A 23,355-nucleotide genomic window follows, 5' to 3' on the forward strand; every position below is an offset into this window, starting at 1 on the left:
TATATAGAATTTATTACATGTGCACTTGACCGCATATATAATATCCTTACTAGTGCACGTGATAAATTCCTTTATCTTATGTGTGTTATCGTTAATTATAACCTCTCCACATTTTTTTGTTGTGTTCCCTCTGATGTTTTTACACCCTATACAGGTGCCACACCTGTAAAATCCAATCGATGTAATTTGTCCTATTTTTCTATTTTGATTCAGGTGTGCACTCTGTACCAAATGGTCTTTCAAGTTGGAGGCCTTTCTGTAAATATAGCTTGGTTTATTGGGAATTATAGAACCTATTATCAGATCCTTCAATAACAATGGCCAATGTTTTTTAAGAACATTTTCAATTTCTCTGTGTTGGGTGTTGAAGTCTGTTATAAACGCCAAAGCATATATATCGTCTTTTTCCTTACTTTTTCCTGTGGTGTTTAACAAATCTTTTCTATTTATTTTCCTTGTGGTTTCCATACCACTCTCTATTTTATCTGAGTTATATCCGCATGATTTGAAAATGGATTTCATACCTGCGGCCTGTTCCTCAAATACATTCATTTCTGAACAATTACGTCTTAAACGCTTAAGCTGCCCACCAGGGATCGACTCCAGCCAATTGACGTGATGGCAGCTTCCAGACGTAATATAAGCAAGGGAATCTGTGTTCTTTCTATAGTTTCTAGTATGTATCTTATTTTCTTTAATGTATACAGTTATATCTAGATAGTTTATTTCTATCTGGCTCTTCTCAAAAGACAGATTAATGTTCTTATTATTTCCATTCAGATATTTACAGAACATTACTGACTACGAAAAAGAGGTTTTCAGACAACTTGATGATAGGGGTACATACAGGAAATTGAGGAATGACCCCACAGACACCTTTTTAGCTGAACTGAAGGTACTTATCGATATTTATGAAAAAAATGGAACCATAAGTGATATAGAAAGAAAATTCATTATCACAGAGGAACCAGTAACACCAGTCCTGTACGTACTCCCTAAAATTCATAAATCTTTGACTAATCCCCCGGGACGCCCAATAGTCTCGGGAATTGAATCCATGACAGCAAACTTGTCACAATTTATTGATTATTATTTGCAGCCCCTTGTTTTAAAAAACAGATCACATCTAAAAGACACAATAGCCTTTCTGAATGTATTGGAGGGCATCACGTGGGAAGAGGATTTTTGGTTAGTAAGCGCAGATGTCAGTTCCCTGTATATGATCATTGATCATATGCAGGGAATAGAAGCAGTTTCTGGTTATGTAAGGAACACAGAATATAGCGCAAATTTACAAGAATTACTCTTAAGGAGTATTGAGTTCATACTCCATCATAACTGTTTTCTCTTTAGAGATGACTTCTTCGTACAGAAGAGAGGGCACCAGGTTTGCTCTGAGTTATGCCAACATATTTATGGGTTGTTGGGAGGAGGAGAGTATTTGGAACAACAACCCATTCGGAGCAAACCTGGTGTCCTGGTCACGGTATATCGACAATATTTTTTTCGTCTGGAAGGGGGATGTGACAAATTTGGAATTATTCTGTTAATATCTCAATGGAAATAATAAGAACATTAATCTGTCTTTTGAGAAGAGCCAGATAGAAATAAACTATCTAGATATAACTGTATACATTAAAGAAAATAAGATACATACTAGAAACTATAGAAAGAACACAGATTCCCTTGCTTATATTACGTCCGGAAGCTGCCATCACGTCAATTGGCTGGAGTCGATCCCTGGTGGGCAGTTTAAGCGTTTAAGATGCAATTGTTGGACTTCCGGTTCCGGCCTCATGGAGTACTGAGCTCCGTTTTGAGCTCCGTTCACCGCTCCCCTACAAACATCTTTTTCACGGCTTTTAAAGCCTCGTTTTGACCCCGGAGTCTCCCGCAGTGCCCCAGCTACCTGTCCTGCAGCAAATGGACAAGTTCCTGGCCCCGATGACGGCGCACCCTCAGCCGGACCCACAGCAGCAGCCGCAGCCTCCACGCCAGGAGAAGCGGCGGGCTGCAGGGACGATGACGGCGGAATCCGCTGTTGATAGCGCTCCCCCCCTCCACAAAAAGACTGCAGCCAAGGGACCAGCTTCTGGGGGCCAAGTAAGTGCCGGCAATGAAACCCCTGTGACTTACACAGATGTAGTGGCAGCCATAACAGCCACCATGACACCCCTTCTCTCCAAGGCTGTAGCTGACATCACCAGCCTACTTCAACACCTCAAACACAGAGTCTCTAAAACAGAACAGCAAATCAATGTAGTCTCCCATGACGTTGAGGGCTTGCAGCATACAGTAAAACGCCTCACTAATGATAATTACCAGCTATGGAACAAGATTGACGACATTGAGAACAGATCGCGTCGTAATAACATTAGGCTGGTCGGTCTGCCCGAATCTGTCAAGGGACCGACATTGGCCCACTTTGTCCGCAACACCCTCCCCTCGCTCCTAGGCATAGAGTCAGTTTGCCAGGACATGGTTATAGAGAGGGTACACAGGGTGGGTCCGACACCGACCCCTAACAGACCGAGACCCCGCATTACTCTGTTCCGCTGCCTAAACTATTTACATAAGATGGAGATCTGGTCGGCCTCTCGCAAGGCCAAAACCCTGTCGTGGGAGGGACATAAACTGCATATATTCCAGGATTATTCTGCAGAGCTGTCGCGCGCCAGAAAAGGTTTTTCCCCTGTATGCTCTAGACTGGTGGCAGAAGGACGCAAATTCGGCTTCCTGTATCCTGCTAGGCTCCGCATCTATGATGGGACCTCGTTCAAGGACTTCTCCAACCCCCCGGATGCAATGGCATATCTCCAGGAGCTGTCCCAAGCGAAAGATGCCGACATCACAGATTCCACAGAATGACATTTCATGGCCTTAACCTCTTTATACCACGATATGGCCTTACAAATGAAGAGCATCTACATTAGCTTATACTTTACCAGTCTGTTTAATGCATTTGCAGATTAAGTTTTAAGTTTTATGATATGTTTGTCTATAAGCCATATAGTGTACTGCGGAGACCTCCTGGTCACCCTCATTTTTAGTTGCACACTGGGGAGCAGGGACGGACCTACCCCTCCCCGCCGGATGTGTTTCTTGTTTATCACACTGTTATTACTCAGCTATTACGGAAGTGCGGCACCAGACTCTAACATCTGGTTGCCCCCTCTCATGTATGTTCATCCCCTTTTTCCCTTTATCTCTCCCCTCATTCTTGCTGACACCTTCTACCCCCCTTTTCTCTTAAGCACTACTCTACGCTCTGTGAAATGGTTGGATGTTGCAATAACACATAATATGCTCATGCTGAAGGCTGTTACCCTTGACCTTCTATGTTTTAAACCATTCTTCCTTTTTCTCCCAGTTTCCAGGAGGGATGCCTGATCTCCGCTACGCTACATGGAATGTTGGAGGTATAAACTCCCCAGCGAAAAGGAGAAAACTCCTGATTTATTTACAAAAAAGTGGCGTTGATGTGGCATTCCTGCAGGAAACCCACCTGACCCCGTCTGAAACCTTAAAACTGGGAATGCTGGGCTGGTCTGTATTGGCATACTCCTCCTACAACTCCAGAGCCCGTGGTGTAGCTATTCTGGTGCGCCGATCTCTGCCATTCGAAGTACACAATACCACTGCAGACGACTCAGGTAGATTCGTAGTAGTCTCTGTAGACTTGTTGGGCAAATAATTTATTCTGGCTAACATATACGCCCCCCCCCCTTGCTCCAAGTCTTACCTCCGACAACTAATTGCCCTCCTAACTCCTTACATGGGAGATAACCTCATCATCGGAGGGGATTTTAATTTGATCTCTTCTCCACTCCTAGACAAATCCTCAACACGTAAGATCCCTCATTCCACACTCCCCAAAATAGGCATCCCCTTTTTTTCATCTACTCTACAGGTTATAGACCTCTGGCGAGCCCTAAATCCAACGGAGAGGGAATACACCTGTCTCTCAGCGGCGCACGGCTCTCTCTCCCGCATTGACTACTTCTTTATCTCCCATACTCTCTTTCCTCAAGTCACTCAATGCACCATTGCCCCCATCTCCCTCTCTGATCATGCCCTGGTTACCTTTACTGCCCATTTCCCTGATGACAGGGACACCACTAAACTGTGGAAATTCCCCTCCAGGTTCTGCAAATCTCTAACTTTCAAGTCCTTCTTGGAAGCTACTTGGGAAGACTATTGTACCAACAACTCTGAACACATTAATTCCGATCCATTTTTGTTCTGGATGTCGGCAAAAGCAGTACTCAGAGGTGCAATTTTTTCTTTTACCGCAGCTTCCAACAAGAAATACTCGGCTCAATACTTAACACTTCAAGACGCCTTATCCCAATCTTTTCAGATATATAAATCATCCCCCTCTCCAACCACAAAACAGGCATACCTGACATCCAAAACTCATTTTGATGAATTCCTATCGGAAATGGGTGACAGGTATCTGTTCTCAGTCCATCACAAATTCCACAAGTTTGGCAACAAAACTGGACGGTTACTCTCCAATTTACTAAAGGGCTCTTATTCCCCAGCGATCGTCCACCCCCTTCGCACTACACAAGGAACCCTGACCTCCACGAACAAACAGATAGCTCAGATAATGCATACCTTCTACTCACAGCTCTATACGTCCAATGGACCAAACGCGTCTTCACAAACAACAATACCCCAGCCCAGCACCCCCTCTCACCCTCCGGAGCCCACCCACCCTCCAACCCCTTCAGAGACACACCAGCCCTCCCCCGCCTTTTGGGAGGCTCTCCCTTACCCTGCCCTCTCGAAAGAAATGGCTTCTCAACTTCTATCCCCAATTACTCTAACTGAAGTCCGCCTGGCAATTGGGCAATTGAAACCTCATAAGGCCCCAGGCCCGGATGGCTATACTGGGGAATTTTATAAACTCCTCCAACACAAATTTGATTATATCCTAGTTGAGGTTTTCAATTCCTTGTTGCTAGGGAAGACCCCCCCCCCCCCACATTTCAATTCAGCCATCCTTAAATTACTCCCCAAACCTGGAAGGGACCTGTCGCTCCCTGGCTCTTATCGCCCAATATCCTTGCTAAACCTGGATTACAAGCTATTTGCAAAAATTTTAGCTGACCGTCTAAAACTCACGCTCCCCCACACCATCCATCCGGATCAGACCGGCTTCATAGTCGGCAGACATTCAGTGGTCAATGTGAGAAAGGTGATAGCAGCATTGCACTCCTGCCAACCCGACTCATCCCACATGGACTCCGCCATCCTATCCCTAGACGCGGAAAAAGCCTTCGACCTAGTCGAATGGCCACACCTTTATACTACCCTACGCCGATTTGGCTACCCGGATCCCTTTATCCAAGCTATCAGTACTCTTTATTCATCCCCAGCCACCCAAATATCTTGCAACGGCTTCCTCTCCAACCCCTTCTCTATTGGAAAAGGTACAAGACAGGGCTGCCCCCTATCCCCTCTCCTATTCGCCATTGCTTTAGAACCCTTAGCCATCGCCCTCAGACTCTCTACCTCTTACACTGGTATATTTGTTGGTACAACTGAACTTAAGGTCGCCCTATTTGCAGATGACATGCTCTTATTTATATCTAACCCACTTTCGTCTATTCCTGAAATTCTACGCCTGATCTCAGATTTTGGTGCAACAGCGGGTTATAAGATTAATGTTGAAAAATCAGAACTACTTCCTTTAAATATTGCCCCCTCCTTGCTCACCACACTCACGCAAACCACTACCTTCACGATCACTCAGTCACATTTTAAATATCTGGGAATAAACATCCCACGAGACAATGCACGCACCTATGAGCTAAATTTTTCTACGGTTATCTCTGCTGTCCTCACCAAACTAGAGGGCTGGGCTACTCTTCCCCTATCTATGTTAGGTCGGATTGCAGTTCTTAAATCTGTAATCTTCCCAAAAATCTTTTATATCATGCAATCTCTTCCAATTGGCCTCAGAGACCTGGACAGCATCAAGCTACGCAGAGCTATGACCCGTTTTATCTGGCAAGGAAAAAAGCCTAAGATAGCTTTTGTGAAGCTGGTGATGGACAGGACAGAGGGAGGGTTTGGAGTCCCAGATTTTCTATCATATTCCCTTACAATTTTCCTTCGATATGCCACAGACTGGCTACTGGGTAAGAGCACCTATACAGACCTTGCCTTAGACACTAATGCCTTTAGTCCATTCTCTCCTGGTGCTCTTCTACACACAAAAAAGGCCCTGATCCCACCCTCCATTTTGGAACACCCCCTATTCAGAGACACCTATTTCAGCTGGGTGAAAATTCATAAGAAATTAAAACTAGACCATACTACTTCCACATATATACCTCTCTGGGGAAACCCATCCTTCCCTCCTTCTCTTCACAACACTCTATTCCTCCAGTGGCGGGAGAGGGGGCTGTGCTCCGCTTCACAGGTTTTCGATCCAGGTGGACACATTACGCAATTTGAAACGCTGAGAGACAGATATTCTCTACCCTCCTCCCACTTCTTCATGTATCTTCAAATGAGACACTACCTTGCATCACTTAATCTTAATCCCTCTCATACAACCCACCCATCCCCACTAGCAAAAATTATGAAGCAATGGGAGTCCAAACCCTACAAAATTAAACAGCTATATACTCACCTAGTGAACATTCCCTCCACAACATACCTCCCAAAACTAGTTGCTACATGGCAATCAGAGGTCTCAGACATCACCTCCTACGAACAGTTGTTAGGCCACCACCAGCGCACCTTATCCATATTGAATTCTGCATACCTCCAGGAGGTACATCTTAAAACCATACATAGGGCATACTTACCACCCCACAACCAGGATGCCGACAACCCCTCCAACTCTAATAAATGCCCTAAATGCAAAGGGGCTAAAGCCACATTCTACCACTGTCTCTGGAGTTGTACTAGGATTCAGCGCTTCTGGAACAAAGTATTAGGATTCATTAATACCAAATTCCACACCCTTTTACGGCCTGACCCGAGGGCATGCCTCTGCATGAATTTTTCCACGTGGAACTCTATACCTGGGGTTAAGCCACTATATCCTATGTTTACCATGCTATTTACGATCGCAAAAAAAATGATCCTGAAGCGCTGGGTTGTTCGATCCATCCCCTCTCTATCCGAAGTTTTAAAAGTTATGCTGAAATATATATATTTTGACCGCAAAACTACTATTCTCACGGGATATACCAGCCTTGCGGGGTTCCACAAAAAATGGAGTCCTTATTTGTCCACACTTGACCCGGACACCCAAGCACAGATAACCTCGGCTTTTGAAAATCCCCTGTGGAAGATGTCTAAAGGAACGTCTAGATAATGTAATTATGGGAATGTACTATACCTCTTCTCTGAATAACAACTTTACCCTCTTCCTCCTTCTTGGTCATATGCCTGGTATAATGCCTCTCTATCTTCCATGCCATCCCTACCCCCATATCTTCTTTTTCTTTATATTCACACTCTCTATACATATCTCTAACTCTATATGTTGACCTTCACCCTATGAACATCAATGATGAATATTGTAACAACTCCCCCATACACAACATCCCGGGTCCACGCCTGGTAGACACCTTACCCAAATATGTATAAACCAATTGTTAGTGCTCTCTCTCTACCCCCCCCCCCTCCCCCCCCCTCCCATCCCGCTCTTCTCTTCCCCTTCCCTTTTAAACCCCTTACCCAAACTCACTCCCTAAGTTTCGATGTTATTTCTTAACTATTTGCCTTAAATTGTTTGGATCACACTTACAGATGTATACAACTACATAACACCACTTATCGGAGAGATCCAACAACCTGAGACAATGTGCTGTTTAGTTGTTCTTATCTCAATGCTCTTGTATTCTCGATTGTCGATCGTACTGTTACATTTACACTCAAAAAACTTAATAAAATTCAGTTTTGCAAAAAAAAAAAAAAAAAGATGCAATTGTTCAGAAATGAATGTATTTGAGGAACAGGCCGCAGATATGAGATCCATTTTCAAATCATGCGGATATAACTCAGATAAAATAGAGAGTGGTATGGAAACCACAAGGAAAATAAATAGAAAAGATTTGTTAAACACCACAGGAAAAAGTAAGGAAAAAGACGATAGATATGCTTGGGCGTTTATAACAGACTTCAACACCCAACACAGAGAAATTGAAAATGTTCTTAAAAAACATTGGCCATTGTTATTGAAGGATCTGATAATAGGTTCTATAATTCCCAATAAACCAAGCTATGTTTACAGAAAGGCCTCCAACTTGAAAGACCATTTGGTACAGAGTGCACACCTGAATCAAAATAGAAAAATAGGACAAATTACATCGATTGGATTTTACAGGTGTGGCACCTGTATAGGGTGTAAAAACATCAGAGGGAACACAACAAAAAAATGTGGAGAGGTTATAATTAACGATAACACACATAAGATAAAGGAATTTATCACGTGCACTAGTAAGGATATTATATATGCGGTCGAGTGCACATGTAATAAATTCTATATAGGGAGAACAACTAGACCCCTGAAGGTAAGAATAGGGGAGCACCTCCGTAACATCAGGAGGGGGTTGGAAACTCACTCCCTTTCCTCGCATTTTAAACAAAGCCATAATTGTGATACAGGTCATATAAAAAACTTCTTTGGTCTGAAACAAATTAGGAAGGACAAAAGACACTGTAATATCACGAGTTTAATTGCCAAGAGTGAAATGAAAATTATTTTTCAATATGGGACTTTAATCCCTGGTGGATTAAACAGTGATTTTGAAGTAAAATGTTTTTTTTGTGATAAGTGTGGAATTTATTTATATCGATTCAACATCTTTTGTCTTTGTATATTTTAATTTTTTTCAGCATATAAAATTGGATTTAAAAAGGACTATTGTGGCTATAGAACATTAAGAGAAAGAATATGAGAAGAGGAACCGACTGATAATGGAAGAAACGGACACTTGAAAATAGAGTTATAAACATGTCATATCAGGAGGGACCTCGGGAAAATGGCCGTCTCGCTACATCCGGTGACGTCACTTCCGGAAAGATAAAGGGAGAACTTCACAGCTAAATTTGAGCTGCATTACACAGAATATACGGGAGGTGACGCGACCGGATGTGGGGACACTTCCGGTTCCGGCTGGCACCGTGATACAGCCAATGTGAGGAAACTGGTTGGCGGAAGTGGCCGGACATTTGCGTCCGGGCACTTCCGGTAGCGGAGGTCAATTAAAGATGATTGGCAAAGGGGATGGTCCCCCCTTTTCGGCGGGAATTTGTGAAAACAACGCCCATATGAGGGCGGGGAGTGGGGTAACCCTGAACATGTATTAGAATAGGAGATTATTGTATTAGCCATAGGGAAATTGGAAAAATGCTGGTTCTTGGTTAAATCTAACAGGCCATTGGTGGAAAGAGTGTAGTAGTGGTATAAATATCTGTGATTGTACAGAAGTCCCTCATACCTTGAAAAAGATCCTCCATAGGATCGAAACGCGTCGGTGGGACTTCTTCTTTCCATGGTGTACCTGTCTGGAAAAGCGGTGAGACTTTTTTCCCCAATTTTGGGATCCATATAACATCTAGGGAATTAAGTCTCCCCTAAACTGGACAAGAAATGGTCACCTTTTTATGTTAATTTTTATGTGTTTTTATTGAATATCTTGTGTGCTTTGGAGAATATTTCCAATTCTGTGGAATAAAACTTGTTGTTTTTATACTACCTGGTGGTGATTGCTCTCCATAAATAATGAAGCGGATGTGAAATTAATGAGGAAGACGCCTGAGGTGTATACTATATGCAAACAAGCCAAGAGAACCACAGTGAGTTGGATGTAGAGGGGGAAATTCCGACACATTTGTCCTGTATGGTGGATTCGATTAAAGAGAGAAATACTATGAAAGGCTTGTAATATAACCCCTTCTTGTGAGTGCTCTGTATAAGGGGGTAACCCCAAGAACAGTTCTACACAGGTGGTGGGATAACTCCAGAAAGGTGTCAAAGAAACTCCAGAATATTGTGGAATATCATCATAGGACTATAATATCTCTAGTTCATTTTATCAACACTCAAGTGTGAATGCTTCACATAGGGGGTAACCCCGATAATACATATATATATATAAGAGTGGTGGTGACAAAACCCCAGGGATTCATCAATAAGTGTTGAAATATTGTACAATATTGTTAACAGTATCACACTATTTTTTTGTATTTTGTCTTTTCCTTTTCATGCTAATTGAATCCTCACCTGTGAAGATAACAAGAAACTCATTCGAACAGGGGAGTAGATATTTTTATATACATAGCGCTATTTCTGTTTGATCAAATTTCTATTGTTTGCATTGTGTGAAGTGATTGGTGTATCACTTAGATCTATTGTTTGGCTGCTTTGTATTGCGCCCAGTAAGAATCTCCAAATTTTTGTTGACAGTCTGGATTAATATTTACATCATTACATTTGTTATAGTCATTTACGGTTGATTTTCCTAAATGTAACAATATAGGCCTAAGGCTGCAGGGATCTGGCTGGCTAAAATTACTGTAGTTACAGATATAAAATACACAGCAAATTGTAATTTAAAATAAAAATAATAATAATTAAAATTTTCTTGATTTATAAATCCAAGTGGTAAAAGTTGAATGGTATCGTTTCATGTGAGCAGCAGCATCAAAACTTTAATGTTTAATTGTAAGAAGCAACCCACTCACAACGCCCCCCTCCAAAAAAAACATTTCTCTGCACTTCCTTTAAATATGTTGTAAAACATAATTGTGAATTTGAGGGCACAAGGACAATTTTATAATATAGACATTGCACACCTTGGTGTATGGTATCTTAATATTTTATTTAATGCCCATTTATTTCTGTCACTTCTATACCTCTCTATGGGGGTCATTCCGAGTTGATCGCTAGCTGTTTTCGGTCGCAGCGCAGCGATTAGGTAAAAAAGCGGCACTTCTGCGCATGCATATGCGGCGCAATGCGCCTGCGCGACGTACTTTCACAACAGCTGATGCAGTTGCACACAAGGTCTAGTGACGCTTTTCAATCGCACTGCTGGCCGCAGAGTGATTGACAGGAAGTGGGTGTTTCTGGGAGGTAACTGACCGCTTTCGGGGAGTGTGTGTAAAAATGCAGGCGTGTCAGATACAAACGCAGGCGTGCCTGGGGAAACGCAGGCGTGGCTGGCCGAACGCAGGGCGTGTTCGTGACGTCAAAACAGGAACTAAATAGTTTGAAGTGATCGCAAGCTAGAAGTAGGTCTGGAGCTGCTCAGAAACGACACAATCTTTTTTTGTAGCCGCGCTGCGATCCTTTCATTTGCACTTCTGCTAAGCTAAGATACACTCCCAGAGAGCGGCGGCTTAGGGTTTGCACGGCTGCTAAAAGCAGCTAGCGAGCAAACAACTCGGAATGAGGGCCTATATCACAAATGCTGCTTTATAAAGTATATATTCAGATTTCTACCTAATAAGAACAGACATGGGGCTGAATGTAATGACTTCCCAGTTGACAGTAGTTGTGTGTTCCCGGGCGAACTTGGACTTTTTTTTTAAAGCGGCAATCATTTTAAAACCATCCCTTAAAAAGATTGCCGCTTTTAAAAAAAAGTTAGAGTGCAGATGGGAACCCGCATCTCCTGCCAACTCATACATCATTACATCTGTCCCCTGTTTTGCAGTAAAATTAGTGCCCTTTTATATTTTGGGCACACAAACCATCAGAAGCGTAGTTGTTTTAGAAACCAATGCTTTGTAGTGAATCTATTTCATTCCTGGGATTTGTCAGACAATTCTGTTGGTGTCTCTTATTTTTACATACACTCACTGATATGCTTTGCAAATCAGACATACAGTATTGCTGTTTAATATATTGTAAATATCTTTCTCAAACCATTTTCTTAGTGGGATTTGTTAGGTAAGCTTGTTTGGTGTTTCTTTGTTTTCATATGATCACTGTGATGCTTATACAAGTCTGTGGGGTAAATATTATAGGTTTGGAGTTGCCGAAGGTGCCGGACTTTGAGCGAGAATGACCATATTTTTAAAGCGGCAATCTTTCACAAGGCAAAACCAGGTTTTCTGTTTTTTTGTTTAGATTAACGCCTGACTTTCACACACCTGAAGAATATTACTACATTGATTGAGCAGCTACCATTCTATATTGCTGAGAGACATAGATGGGACCAACATTTAGGAGGGCATGCTGGTTCCTGTAGTGCCATTTGGAGGACCTAGTGGTGACTCCAGGTGAGTTGGTTCTCAATTTAGATTTTTTTTATGTGCTTTTATTATGTGGCCTTACAATAGGCAATTATCTGGCTCAGAGTGGGTGCTGTTATCAGGCAACGTTAGGGACCACCAGTATCAGAGAAGCATTGAAAATATATGCAACTAAGATCTCAGAATTTTCTATTACCATATAATGCTTCATTCTATTGCTGATGTTATTTGGTGTGCTGGGGGATTCCTGTCTTCTGTTACTTGTTTAGAATAACCCCCCTCCTTTCATGCACCTAACAGTACATTGATTGGGATACGGTTTCTAGGTCGACAGTAACTAGGTCGACCACTATTGGTCGACAGTAACTAGGTTGACAGGGTCTCTAGGTCGACAGGGTCTCATAAGTCAAAATGTCCTAGGTCGACAGGTCAAAAGGTCGAAATGAGTTTTTCACAATATTTTTCCTTTTTTTGAACTTTTTCATACTTAACGATCCACGTAGACTGGGTTTGGGAACGGCAACCTGTGCCGAGCGCAGTGGTGGCAGAGCGAGACACCTTGCCCAAAGCATGGCGAGCGAAGCGAGCCATGCGAGGGGACACGGTGCACTAATTGGGGTTCCCGGTCACTGTACAGAGAAAATGGCACAAAAACCCCCCATTATGTCGACCTAGAGACCCTGTCAACCTAGAGACCCTGTCGACCTAGTTACTGTAGACCAACAGTAATAATGTTTCATTCTATTGCCGATGTTATTTGGTGTGCTGGGGGATACCTGTCTTCTGTTACTTGTTTAGAATAACCCCCCTCCTTTCATGCACCTGCGGTACACTGATTGGGATCCGGTCTCTAGGTCGACAGTAACTAGGTCAACCACTATTGGTCGACAGTAACTAGGTTGACAGGGACTCTAGGTCGACAGGGTCTCATAAGTGAAAATGTCTTAGGTCGATAGGTCAAAAGGTTGAAATGAGTTTTTCACAATATTTTTCCTTTTTGAACTTTTTCATACTTAACGATCCACGTGGACTGCGATTGGGAACGGCAACCTGTGCCGAGCGCAGGGGTGGCAGAGCGAGACACCTTGTCCAAAGCATGGCGAGCTATGTGAGCTATGCGAGGGGACACGGTGCACTTATTGGGGTTCCCGGTGACTGTACGGAGAGAATGACACTCAAAAAAAACATTATGTCGACCTAGAGGACCTGTCGACCTAGTTACTGACGACCTTCCATACCACACCCCATTGATTGGGCAGCTGTGATTTTATATCATTGTGCTTAACCCTACACAATTGTCTTCTCACACTTATTTCTTTGTTGTTTGCCATCATATAAAAAGGAAAACGGGTCTCCCCAAGGGTCTATTTATCAACACAGCCACATAATAATACAACATCTATCGCCATGCACTGCAACAATAAAGAGATCTTTTTATGTCCAATCTAACATGAACACTTTGTTGGGGTAAATCAGCAATGCTTAGCTCCCCGGTATCCTGGCAGTGGTAAAGATGGGCTTACTGAATCACCGGCTTGTCCAGGTCCTGGATTTTGTCTTGGGTATGGGTCGTTGGGTCGACACACATTAGGTCGACATGCATTGGGTCGACTACTAAAGCTCGACATGCACTAGGTCGACAGGGTGTCTAGTTCGACAGGGTAGTTAGGTCGACATGTGCAAGGTCGACAGGTCAAAAGGTCGACATGGTCTTTTTACTGTTTTTGGTGTCGTTTTCTTCGTACAGTGACGGGGAACCCCAATTAGTGCACCGCGTCCCCTCGCATGGCTTGCTTTGCTCGCCATGCTTGGGGCAAGGTGCCTCGCTCCACTACCGCTGCGCTTGGCACAGATTACCGTTCCTATTAGAAGTCCACGTGGATCGTAAAGTATGAAAAAGGTAAAAAAATGAAAAAAATCGTGAAAAACTCATGTCGACCTTTTGACCTGTTGACCTTGCACATGTTGACCTAATGAACCTGTAGACCTATACACCCTGTCGACCTAGTGTATGTCGATATTTAGTGGTCGACCCAATGCATGCCGACCTGTTGCACGTTGACCTAACGACTGCAACCCGTAAAAAATAGTGATAGTAACGGCCACATGCATCGCTAGGAAACCACTACCTACTGGAGCAATACAAACTTTTTTTTTCTTTGCCAAAGTTAAGGATTATCACCCTTTCATAAATATACACATAAATCTGTTCTTCATGTTTTTAGCATCACAATTTATTTGTTAGTTAGTCAGTGCCTCAAATAATTTGTATTTGTGTAATTGTGTAGCCTGATTACTTATTATTACTTTCTGGGAGTACCTGCATTTATTAAGGCACACATTAAATTAATTTTAAATACATCTCCTATTTTTACACTGGTGTGGTAAGCATTTCACGTACAGGGGTATTCTATGCTGCTTTAGGGAGGATTACGGTGCTGTGCGAGACTCAGAAGCAGGAAAGTAGATCCAGATTAAGACTTTTTTTGGGGGGGAGGCAGGGGGCATGAGACTCTTCAGACATTGGGTCCCTCTGGTCTAAAAGTATGAAGAATGTGTCATTAAATAAGCAGTCTGACCAATATCATCCATCTGTCTGTCTATCTATCTATCTATCTATCTATCTATCTATCTATCTATCTATCTATCTATTCATCCTGTATTTACCAATGTAGTCATGCTCATCTGAGCTGCGGCTATTCACACCTGCGTCTATATGTGTTTATATTGCATAGTGTAATCATGGGTGCTAATATTCGCAGCCCAACATACTGTCATACCCGTAATGTGTGAGAACGTGTGCACATATCACGAGTCGAATGAGCCTGGTTACATTTGTATACAGTGCATGGCCTTGTCAACAGTGCCAAAGTTCATATAAATCTATAAGAACTCATGCTAATTAAACTAATGTAAAAGACCCTGAGTTCTGTCTGATGAGCAAAAATTGTATGGTTATTTTCTTAGTGGCTAGAATATTGTATGTAAATATTGTGACAATAACACTGGAATAGTATTACAAGGCAGGTATATTTACCCAGGAATGTTGTGTTGATTCTGCTGAGAGCTTTTTGGGTTTTAGTACGGGCCATTTAAAGGGTCCTTGGGTATATATGTGAGAAAGGAGGGTGGGCTCCATCCAAAAAGCCCAGTCCAGATCTTAGGGCTTCTTATCCTTAGGCAGGGTAATTAGTGATTACACCTGAATGAAGATGTTAAAAGTCTGTTAGCCTGATCTTTAGGTCTCTCACTACCTGGGGAAAAGGGACTGCACAGTCTCTGTGAGAGAAAACCTGCTACTGGATAGACATGAGCTATAATGGGTGACATGCTCCTTATGGTTTTGTAGTCTTAGTTAGTAGGGACATATGTCTAGTTAGTTGCCAGATGGTATGATGTTTATTTTGATGTTTTAGTAATAACAATATGAATCATTAGTGGAATTATTAGGGATTTACTATGATATATGGTATATAATATGGGAAATATGACATACTGGTAAAGCAATCTCATATTACATGGTCTTAAATAGTCCTGAATGAAAGCTATCTTCTGGTGGGCAGACAATAAATTCTCTATTATATACAGTAATTGTATTTGTACACTATTAACCTAAATTGTGGTGTACAGGTCATTGTGGCTTCCAGGAAAACCAACCACTTGGGTTGTATCATTGCATCAACAAATAGTTATTTTTATGTCAAACTGGTACACAACATGAATGATGGAAAACATACAGAGAACATTCCTTATATTTTATTTAATGATAAGAGCACTTTAATAAATACATTCAATTTTCTAATATTTTATTTTAACGAGACAGACTATGTTGTTCTACTACTCTTTCAAGTATCTGGACTCCACATGTAAATTATGACATGGACCTTGGAAATTTCACTTTGTTAGATGAATTCATTCTGATTGGATTTCCCCAGGACTTGCAGACTAGGATATTACTGTTTGCACACCCGTATGTACTATTTTCTTTGCAATTTATCCTTCCTGGATTTGTTTTTCTCTTCAATCTCTCTTCCAAAGATGTTACTAGATATTTTCTCTAAGAGAAGGGTCATTTCCATCATTGGGTGTCTGGCACAGATGAAGACTGGTCTATTTCTAGGAGGTACTGAGGGTATTCTACTGGCAGTGATGGCATATGACCGTTATATAGCCATATGCTTCCCTTTACATTATACCATAAGTATGAATTGGAGGACATGTAAAAGTATTACAGTTATTATGTGGTCAGGGAGTTTTGTATTAACATCTATTCCTACCTTAAAGCCGCTTGTGTTCTGCAAAGAAAACACATTGGACCACTTTGTCTGTGAGGTTTTGGCACTTCTAACAGCTGGCGTGTGGAGATCTCAGCTTTTATAAAATAACTATATTTGTGGTAAGTTTATTTACAATATTATCTCCATTTGTTTGCATTGTGGTGTCCTACATCTGTATCATTATATCTATTTTAAAAATCCACTCAGCAGGTGGAGGGTGTAAAGCTTTTTCTACATGTGCTTCTCACCTGACCGTGGTGTTTATGTTTTATGGGACACTGGTGGCCATGTATATGGGACAAGCCAGGCGTTATTCATCCAACCTTAAGTGTATTTCTCTTATTTATGGTGTTGTGACACCTGCGTTAAACCCTTTGATCTAGAGCTTGAGAAATAATGAGGTAAAACAATCATTTTTTAAATTATTGACCAAGTATTCTGCAACACGGACAGTATAATTATTACAGCAAGTAACAATGTAATATTCACCTGTCTAAGGTTATACACTATTATAAGAGACCCCTTGATGAAGTCTTAGAGATTAAATGCGTTGGACTTTCCTTACTGGCCTCTGATTAAGATAAGATATAACTCCTACTTGTCTTAAACCTTGATTGCATTGCATTCTTTTTTTTTTTTTAAATCTGTTTATTATGATTTTCATAGAGTACAATGTAAGACAGAAACAGATAGCAATTATTTGATGAATAAAGCACAAAAACAACATAGGTGTGTACATCAATCAATGTCAGGAGTCAAATCTATAATATCGTCAGAGTTGCGAAGTAGATGTGATTCATCAATAAGAACACAATGCACTGGAGTCAAATAGTACTCCAAGAATCAAACCTCAGGAAGTCCTTCCTTGAAGAAGAACATTAGAAACATTATATTAAACACAAGTCCATAAGAAAAGGGGGAGATAGAAGAATAGTAGAGAGAAAGTAGGGAGGGGGGGGGAGAGGACAGGGAAACACATAAGGGTAAGTAGGGAAGAAGGGTCAGGATGCTTTTTATCCATAAAGCCAATGTATGGTAGCAATTGATACTTCAATATCAGGACGGAGAGTACTAAATGTCAACTCTAGGGCTTATCCTAAGGTAGGGAAAATAGTTTTATAACATGGACTCTTCCAATATCTTCCTGTGAAGGAACCATTCAGTGCGCTCAAATACCTTAAATATTTGGGCCTGTGTGGTCTGATCCCGCGAGTCAATGTAAAGGCCCCACTTTTTGTAAAAAGTTTTGACACCTGACTCTATATTTACTTGAGCCGATTTCCTGTCGTAATATAAGATCTGTAATAACTTACTATGAACTTCTACCAATGTAGGGGAAGAAGACGATAACCAGTGGGATAAAATAATTTTTTTTGATACTGTTACTAAGATAGTGAGAAAAGGAATAATTCGCTGTTTCCCAGGCCCTAAATCCCATTCCGAAAAATGTGCCCATAAACAAGAAAGGGGCATTGCTGATACACGTATATTCAATAGTTGATTAATGTAGGCTAATAATTTGTGCCAGAAACGTCGGATCAGACCACACTCCCAAAACATGTGATAGAAGGAAGCTATTCGAACATGACATTTGGGGCATTCCCCCGTTTCCGAGGGGTTAAATCGAGCATGTTGGGTTGGGGAGATATAGGCTCTCTGCAAAGTACGGAGGTGAACCTCTTGTAGGTAAGGTGAAGCCAGGGCTTTCAGGGTAGAGACATAATGATCACTAAGTTGATGGTGACTAGTCAGGCCAGGTATATCCTTACACCATTGGGTAAATAGTTTGTCCCATCTACCCTCTGTTGTGCGAGAAGTCAGGATGGTATAAATCTGTCTAATGCGTGTTGGTCCGGCTTCGTGAATATTAAGTGTGACTAACAATGGGTGAGAGGAAGGGGACGCGTCATGTGGTATGCTGCGCATACGAGTAATTGAGTCTAAATAATGTCGGGTCTGGAGATACATGAAAAAATGATTGTGAGGCAAATCATATTTCTCTCGGAGTGATGAGAATGGATATATAGAGCCCCCCGGGTCAAACACTTTGGAAGAGTTAGACAGACCCTTCTCTTTCCAGAGCCGGTAATTGGAGTTAATGAGAGATGGGGGAAAGGCAGGGTTGCCCCATAGCGAATACATACCGACACCTCAGGGTTACATTTAAATTTCTTGTGTAGGGTGCGCCAGTTGTAATAAATATCATGAAATAGAGGATTGTTAAGGATGTGAGTTGGGATCAGGGAGGGTTTAGACAGAAGCAATGCTCCCTGGGAGTAGGGAGTAAATAAGGCCTCATCTAGAGCAGAGTCTGTGAAGAGTTCCCTGTCAAACAGCCAGTCAGCAGCACATCGGAACAGAGTCGCCATAGAGTAGGACATATAGTCAGGAACTCCAAAGCCTCCTACGGCCTTAGGGGCCATTAATTTATCCAAAGCGATAAATGCTTTTTTCCCCTTCCACAGGAATTTTGACATTATTTTTCGTAAATATTGGATGTCTTGAGTCGTGAGGCGGATCGGGAGCATCTGCATAAGATAAAATAATTTCGGGAAGACTATGCTTTGCAAGACGGCTATCCTCCCCAACAGTGACAGAGGTAGCAATTTCCAGCTATCTAGCAACGAGGTGACACGCGTTAAGGCAGGGGTGTAGTTCTCCTCATACAGTCTGGAGAGATTCGCTGGGATTTGAATCCCCAGGTAGGTAAGCTCTGTGTGGGAAATTTTAAAGGAAAGAGATGGGAGGAGTTTGGAAATGTTATGAGCAGAAGGGCCCAGGGGTAGAAGCTCTGACTTGGCCACATTAATTCTATATCCCGCCCTAGTTCCGAATGCTTGTATCAATCCAAGGATCTCCGGGATGGAGGTCGATGGGTCAGAAACGAATAATAGCATGTCATCGGCAAAAAGAGCAAGACGGAGGTCAATGGCTCCAATTTTGATTCCCTTAAAAACTCTCGATTGGCGTAAGGCTATCGCTAAGGGCTCCAGTGCTATTGCAAATAGTAAGGGCGATAAGGGGCAGCCCTGTCTAGTACCGCGTTGAATCTCAAATGATGAGGACAGTACCCCATTACAGGAGAGCTGGGTTTGTGGAGCAGTATAAAGTAGTTTTAGAAGATTTACAAAGTCGTTAGGAAAACCAAAGTGTAGGAGAGTAGAGAAAAGATGGTCCCAATCCACGAGGTCAAACACCTTCTCAGCGTCAAGAGAGAGAATAACTGGGGGAGGGGAAAGAGGAGTGAAAGAAGGAGAAGAAAAAGAGGAAGCAGCATAAATGGCAGTTAAAACTCTCCGTACATTGATCTCTGAGTGTCTACCCCAGATGAATCCAGTTTGATCCTTGTGTATAATTTGGGGGAGTAATAATTTAATTCGATTTGCCAATATTTTAGTGAGTAATTTATAATCAAGATTTAACAATGAGATCGGGCGATATGATCCAGGCTGAGATAGATCTCTACCCGGTTTAGGAAGGACTTTAAGGACAGCAGTATTAAAATGTCTGGGAAGAGTGTCAGAAGACAAAATCGCATTTAGTACAGACACCAGAGTGTCCCCTATTCGGGGTAAAAGAATTTTATAGAAATCGGCACTAAAGCCATCAGGGCCCGGTGCTTTGTCCCTGCCAAATTGACCAATGACACTCTGGACTTCTTCCAATGAGATCGGATCAAGCGATGATTGTACCATTGAGGGTTGAAGTTGGGGGATAGGAAGGTTGTCCCAAAACTCATTGGGCCATGGTGGAGGGGTGGATTCCGTGTAAGGGGAGGGATGTGGGGTTGAGGAGTATAAATCTTTATAGAAAGATTTCATTATCTCAGAGATTTCTTGGTTGTTTGTAGTTAATACGCCAGTGGTGGTGCGTAAGGGATGAGTGACCATGGGAGGGCGGGAACCAGTAAGAAGAGTCGTTAACAATTTTCCAGTTCTATTGCCAAACTTATAAAACCTGTGATTCACCGAAAAGGAGAACCTATTACCCATGGAAGACATGAATTCATCGAAATGTGTTTTGGCCTCCATATAAAGAAGATGGTTGTGTGGAGTAGGAGAGGATTTGTATTGCTGATAGGCTGTCGACAGGGGCCTCTGGAACTCTAGGTACTTAGAGGCATATTTCTTGTTGGTGGCGGAGACATAGGATATTATATCACCTCGGAGAACTGACTTTGCGGTCATCCAAAATAATATAGGATCCTCATCTAAATGGGATGAATTATTAGTCTTATAAGATTCCCAAGAAGATTCCAGTCTTTGTTGAAATTTCAGGGAGTTGGCGAGATATGTAGGGAATCTCCACAATTTGGGAGATGAGGGAGCGTCTGGAAAGTGAAGGGTCGCTGTGACTAGAGCATGGTCCGACAGAGATATTGCCTCAATTTGAGCGTTGGATATATGTGGTAGAAGAGAATGGGATAATAAAATGTAGTCTATCCTAGACAGTGTATGATGGGCCGCAGAGAGGCAGGTGTATTCTTTGTCTGTGGGGTGTAAGGCTCCCCAAATATCTACTACCTGCAGTCTTTCAGCCAGTAGGGGTACCCCAAATTTGGGCAATGAGAGAGGTCTTGCTGGCGGGTGTGATCTGTCTAGGTAGGAGGAGGAGATAAGGTTGAAATCCCCACTGAGTATCAAGGGATCTGTGAGGAAGGGAGTCAGTTTGGCCAGTAAGGACTGAAAAAAAATTCTTAGAATAGACGTTAGGTGCATATACATTACACATTGAATAAACTCTACCATGAATCTTAGTAGTTAGTATCACATAACGACCGTCAGGGTCAGCAACAGTGGACAGAACTTCCGCTGGGATAGAACGTTTGATCAATATAACAACACCTCTGGCTTTAGAATTGAAAGAGGTAAACCCCAATACCCGCCAATTCAAAGCATTTAGTTTTGCCGTCTCCTCTGAAGTCAAGTGTGTTTCCTGGAGGAACGCCAGGTCTACCCGTTGCTTATTAAGATAGAGGAGTACTTTCCTTCTCTTTGCTGGGGAATTAAAGCCCCCAACATTCCAGGATCCCACCGTCAGGTCAGCCATATGTCAGAGGAAAAGGCAAAACAGATGCATTCTTTACCACCTTCACAAGAAACAACGACATAATCACATCCTGATGGATGGGGGGTGGGGAAGTGGGGGGTGGAGAGAGACAAAACAAGAGAAGAAAAAGGGAGATAGGAAGCAATCGTGAGTAACAGGCCATACAATTGTAGAAGTACAATTTTAAAAATCACTAATATGCCAGTGGCCAGTGACCTCCGGTCAGCAAGCATGAGCGAGCACCAGTGATGATGTACCCGCGCCCGAGTATACAGTGACGGGCACTAACAGGAAAGGAGGATCCCCTCCCCACCGCCATATTTCTATTATCTATACCCACCCAGCATCCCACAAAAAATAAGCAGGATAACAACATACTTCTTAAAACAACAGCTCCTGGGCAGAATGTAGTGAGTCTATGGGAAAGATTACAAATAAGCAAACATAACCACGGAAGTCCATGATAATGGGGGAGTCTCCAGCATATGCAAGTAACATGATAAACAATTATAGAACATTTTTTTTTCCTTGTTTTGTATATATGAAAACATATCGAAGATATAATGAAGCCGAATCAAATATAGAGCGGCAGCAGCCACTCAGATGCAAGAGATCATTTGCAAAAAGAACCAGCACAGTTCACGCAGAAGATATGATGAAATCACAGGGGGAAAACCTGCATATTATAATCCAGCAGCCGCCGAAGGGAGGTCCGTAATATCTGTGGCGTCTTCTCTAGAGACATTACGGAGGTAGGCCACTGCGTCTGCGGGTGATAGAAAATCTTTGTGGGAGGTACCCTCATAAATGCGTAGGCGTGCGGGGTAGAGTAATCCAAACTTGCGGCCCTCGGACACAAGTTGAGTGCAAATAGGTGAAAACGCTTTACGGGCCCGGGTCAATTCCACCGAATAGTCCTGAAATATGAAAAGCTTGTTACCCTCCTATTGGATATCTTTCATTTTGCGGGATGCGGACCAGAATGCCATTTTATGAAGATAGTTCAGACAGCGAAACAGTGTCACCCGTGGACGCGGTCTGGCGGGGGTGGGGACAGGGCCCACACGATGGACCCTCTCAATAACTAGATCGCTGCAGTCTCGTTCTATGCCCAAAAGTGTAGGCAGGGTGACGCGTACAAAATGAGCTAGTGCTGTGCCTTTAAGTGATTCTGGCAAACCCACCAATCTGATATTATTTCTTCTTGAGCGATTTTCTATATCATCTAGCTTATTCCATATTTGATAATTCTCTGTGGTAAGAGATTTTACTGAGTGATGCAGTCCCTCAATATCATGAGTTGCTGCTTGCAGCTGGGATTCAGTGTGAGAGACTCTCTGCTGTAAGTGCTGCAGCTGTGTAGTGATGTCAGTGACAGCCTGTGATAACAGAGGGGCCATGGTTGCCTTTATTGCTGCCACTACGTCTCCATACGTTACAGGAGCTTCAGGATCACGGCATACCTGTGATCCTGTGATGTCTGTCCCCTCGGCCGCGACCTTTTTGGAGGCTGGTGAGGTGACTTCAGGGCCGGCGCCAGTCGCCATGTTGGTTCCCGCGCGGCGCTTTTCCAGCCTCGCATTTACGCCTGCAGGAGCCTGGGTAGCCGCAGCTATGGGCGTCACATAGCGGTCCATGCTGACCGCAGAGTTTGCAGAGGGTATGCCGGGTGATGTAGAGGCTGTAACAGCCTTGAAAAGGTTTATTGTGGTGGGCGGCGGGATGGAGCTCCTGCAGCGTGCGGCTCACTCCATGGGTCCCGGAACCACGGCAGTCTTGCATTGCATTCTTATATACA

Source organism: Pseudophryne corroboree, chromosome 4 (genome assembly GCF_028390025.1).
Source record: "Pseudophryne corroboree isolate aPseCor3 chromosome 4, aPseCor3.hap2, whole genome shotgun sequence".
Classification (NCBI taxonomy): domain Eukaryota; kingdom Metazoa; phylum Chordata; class Amphibia; order Anura; family Myobatrachidae; genus Pseudophryne; species Pseudophryne corroboree.